This window comes from Pinus tabuliformis, chromosome 9 (assembly GCF_031772625.1).
Source record: "Pinus tabuliformis cultivar Carrire ecotype Pingquan chromosome 9, CPIR1, whole genome shotgun sequence".
In the NCBI taxonomy this organism is placed as follows: Eukaryota; Viridiplantae; Streptophyta; class Pinopsida; order Pinales; family Pinaceae; genus Pinus; species Pinus tabuliformis.
This window is the reverse complement of record NC_142307.1, coordinates 1,571,681,616-1,571,686,220: the sequence shown is the minus strand read 5'-3', so window position 1 is coordinate 1,571,686,220 and position 4,605 is coordinate 1,571,681,616. Positions and strand designations below refer to the sequence as shown.

At 35.5% G+C, this 4,605-nt stretch overlaps 1 pseudogene; it reads right to left on the bottom strand.

Moving 5' to 3' along the window:
- Positions 1-343: 343 nt before the first annotated feature.
- Positions 344-1,040, bottom strand: LOC149154656 (CDP-diacylglycerol--serine O-phosphatidyltransferase 1 pseudogene; annotated as a pseudogene).
- Positions 1,041-4,605: the final 3,565 nt, after the last annotated feature.

Genomic DNA, 4,605 nt, shown 5'->3' with positions numbered 1-4,605 from the left:
AAGTCAATGAAAAATTGATAGGAAAACTACACAACATGAAAACAAGGTGTCAATATTCCCCCATTTATCACATACAAAATATCCATGAGTCTTGCTATAATCCCATGATATGAGTTGATATATGGTCTGCAACAATAACATCTAACTTATCAAGCAGAGGCAATATTTTCACAACACTCCAGCTATATAAAATATGAGGATCATGGCCAACATTTCCACTGATCCACCACATTCATGTTGGAATTTCAAGACCCAAGAAATAACTTCTTCTCGATCCACAGTATCCAACTTCCCCATGAGATCAAATATTATCTGTCCCCAATATGGCCCCACCTTTTGTTAATTAGTATTTTTTCTTGAAAATATATTTGTACTCAGAAATGGTAGGTAGAGCAACAAGACAACATATAATCAATATATAGACATTTAAGGGATTTTAAGGAGGAATACATAAACAAAACTTGAGTAACAATGCATTTAGCTCCACATTCAAGATAACAATGATCAAGCCAAGAACTTGTACAAAACGATAAGGTCTCAATAGAAGATGCCAATCATCCTTGTCCCAATATGTAGGTGTGAACTAACGTAATGTGTGTTTCACCTTACCCATAACACTAAATTATAGGCTTATTCCAACCCATTCATAGGTTTTTCCTATTAAGATATTAGACAGTTTTAATCGCTGCCCATATACCAAACTAGTTGCAAATCAATATATCCAAAATAACAGTATCCCACCAATATTCATTAAAATTAGGCATCATATTATTAAAAGTGACCTCCATCATCTCAAATCTAATAGAGAGTGACCACATAAGTGCCTAGTTATGGATCATTATATATTTTCCCCACCATCCAAGAACATGAGCTAAAACAAATTCATCAAAGAAAGTTTCATAAACATTGTTAAACCTGCTCTTTGGATTATATGTGGTATAAATGTGACAATACCCACAATATTGTCTCTCATAGAGTTCAATGCCAAAATCAGGATGGACATACTTCATAAATTGTCAAGCATCATCACACTTCTCCATCAATTCAAATAATGTCCACAAATTTGGATCAACGTGATTAGAATTCAGAAAGGGAATTAATGTGTTGAATAATGGTTTCACATTATTCCAAAGTGGCCTACCATCTATGATTCTTCAATCACTCATGGTCTAAGGCCACTTGTAATTGCATGTAGTGTGCAGGGTTAAAGGGTTTTTTCTGGTGGTGACTGAGCTCATATGCATCCAAGGCCAAATCTGCAACCTCCACCACCAAAAGCACACACTATTGTCTACATAATCCTCATTGTTCTTCCTTTATTTCCACTCTACTTCACCATTTCCTCCTGGATTTAAGCCTGACGTACTACATTTGAATTGCACGCCAACACTTTTAATGCAATGAAGCCCCATTTCCACACAAAAGGAACACGATATAATGGTAGTGTAAATGTGAAATGAAATATACCACCATCACAATCTACCACTTGGGATCAGTTCTAGAGCTTATGCTTGAGTAAAATCTTGAAGAAAACATCGTGCAATTGCAAACCTATCTTTGGAATCTATATTTAATCGTCCCCAACTAGGATTATAAGCATAGGAGAACTAGTGAAAACATAGAGTTCCTTTATTTTCTCAACATAAGAGGGGTGTTATTTTACTAGAAACGAGAAATGGGAAATGAAACGAGAAACGAAAATGGGAAGAGAAATAGAGTTTTGGTGGTTTCACATTCAAGAAATGAGGAGAGAGAAAAAACAAGGAAAATATGAAAAACATAAAACAAATCATTCATCATCAACCATGAGTTATACTTAAGTCATGGCACCATGAGTTTTGCTAGCTCAAAATAAAAATTTCAAGCACACTGGACTCTTACACAAGGTCATGGAAAGAAGATTTTGTAAACAAATTTTCCACACTACAGTACTACAACACTACATTTCTAGAGAAATTACCAGTCCTCTATTCATGTAGTAGAAGCTTTAAAAAATAAGAGCATTCACAACTTTCTTACAATTTTTTCAATTTAGAATTTACATCATTACATTGACTTGCAAAATAACATGAAAGGAGTGTCCATGCAATTCAAGCCCTTAAATTTTCAAATAAATCTCCTTGGCCACTGCTTCCAAGCTCTTTATCATGAATGCTTTTTGTTGAAAATAGCAACAATAAATGTTAAAAATAGCATCTAGAAGTTCCAATTTAAATTGTCCTTGAAATAAATTGTAATTCTATTCTCATAGCAACTTGTAATAGTTAATTAAGTTAAATTGACTTAATTGACTTAGTAAATTCGAGTTGGAAGTCTATCTAAAGTCATGTAGAGTGATCCATGAATTTTAGGGGCCCAGCTTGAGTTCTTTGGAGTTGTAATTAGATAACTCAGTCTAACTAATTTATAGTCAGTTAAACTAGTTCTAATTGTTGGAGGAACTAGTAGAGGTCTAGTAGTGGAGTAGTGCACCAGTGCATCACCAGTACCACCCCAGTTAACTGAATATTAACTCATAAATAACTCATGCATGTCAGTTCGGAGGAAGAACCAGTTGAGATTAGAGTTCAAGGACAGTGTACTCTCAGTTGTATAATTTTATGAGTTGTACAGATAGTGCATGCAATAAGAAGAAGGCCTAAAATAAATCATTCCTTAATTAGAGAAACTGCCTTTAAAAGGAGGAATGAAGGAACAAGTTTAATCATTTTTTTGCTAAGCACGAGTTGCTGAGACCAAGAAATTGGAAGCACAAGTTTATGCGTGGAGCTTGTGAGGGCAAGGAAGTAGGGGCTTGGAAGGCTAGTAAATTGGCTAAGCGTTGGCCAGAGTCATCCTAGGAAGCAGAGAGATAGATTTTACTAGTGCAGGAATTTTTCAAGATGAACAAGCATTGTATTTTCTTTTTCAGATATTTTGGTTAATGCAATATAGATAGCCGAGGTTTTGAGCAGTTGCTTTCCCCAGAGATATATTGTGTTATGTGCGATTGATATTCTTCTTTCTCTACTTATTTTTTTCATCGATAAATTTTGGTTTGTGATGAAGAGTAGAGTAGATTCTTGTCTTGTGTTTTATCATATCACATAAGTTGTTGAATCTACAAGTAAAAACATACATGGTATCAGAGCTCGATTTGTAGAAATATCTACATGGTATCGGAGCTGAAGACATCATAGAAGAGAAGAATTATGGAATTCTATTTCAGGGCAGATCTAGAAGACCCTATGTACAGAACTCTTAATGGAGCTAGAAGGTTGCTAGTGGGCAGATAAGTGAGCCAATGTTTAGTGACACACAATGAGTTGTGATCATTGGTATTGGCAGATTGAGGAGTGGGAAATTTTTTTGGGTGGCGAGTTTGCAGAGCAAATCCGAACTTTTTTGTTGAAAATTTTCAAAAGAAGTAGCAGATCTAGATTCCTTGGGAAAAAATACCCAAATTCAAAAAAATAGTCGACCAAAACGGAGTTCGAATGAGAGAGATATCGTTGATTTAAAATCGACTCTTTTTTAAGAAAATTTTGTGATGACGAATGTGCAAGTCAAGAACCTATATGCACTTAAGGTACAATATGCATGAAAAGCTTTAAGGAGAATGGAAAAGGTTAGAGACTTGGTGGTTGAGAGGGAGAATGAATTACCTCTCAACATGCAGCCCCATAAGAAGCCTCGGAAGCAGTCTTAGAAAGTTGTGGAGCAGCAACAATTGGAGAAGTAGAGAGGAGACCAAGAGGAGGCATCCACTCAAGCAGAGACCTCCAGTAGGGGGGAATTTCGAGCCAAGTGTGTAGAGGGAGCACATTCAACCATACCTCCAGGTGAGAGGTGGGGCAATATGAAATATTAGTCCCAAGAGTGCATAAATTTGGGCAAGGTCCATTGAGAGGTTTTGTCTCTTGGATCATTAGCTTGCTACGAGAGCCCATAGTACACAGTAGCAAGATGGATCAGTGGCAGCTGGTGCATTTAGATATTAGAGTGATAGAGGCAGAGGCTAGTAGCAGTCAAATACTTGGGAGCACGGATCAAAGTTGACAATAGTGCATATGGAACAGAGGCAGAGTCAATAGAAGCATAGAGTTTTCAGTCGACAAAGGAATAGCTAGTAGCAGTCAGAGACTCTGGTGATAGATGCTCTTTTTGTTTTTTTTTTTTTTTATCATTTTTCAAAAGTTTTTTGTTTTGTTTTGTTTTAATTTGTTTTGTTTTGTTTTTCCTTTTTTTTTTCTTTTTTTTCAAAAGTTGCAGTACAAACAACACTAGAGAGAAGTGTTGCATGAAGAACATTCCAAAGGTACCAGATCGAGATAGAGTTGAATTCATTTCTTGTTGAGAGGGAGTGTTGAAAATAGCAACAAGGAATGTCAAAAATAACATCTAGAAATTCTAATTTAATTTTCCCCTGCATTAAATTGTGAATTAATTTGTAATTCTATTCTCCTAGCAACTTGTAATAGTTAATTAAGTCAAATTCACTTAATTGACTTAGGAAATTCAAGTTGGAAGTCTATCTAGAGTCATGTAGAGTGATCCCTAAATTTTAGGTTCCCATGTTGAGTTCTTTGGAGTTGTAAATAAATAACTCAATAATTGAGTTATAGT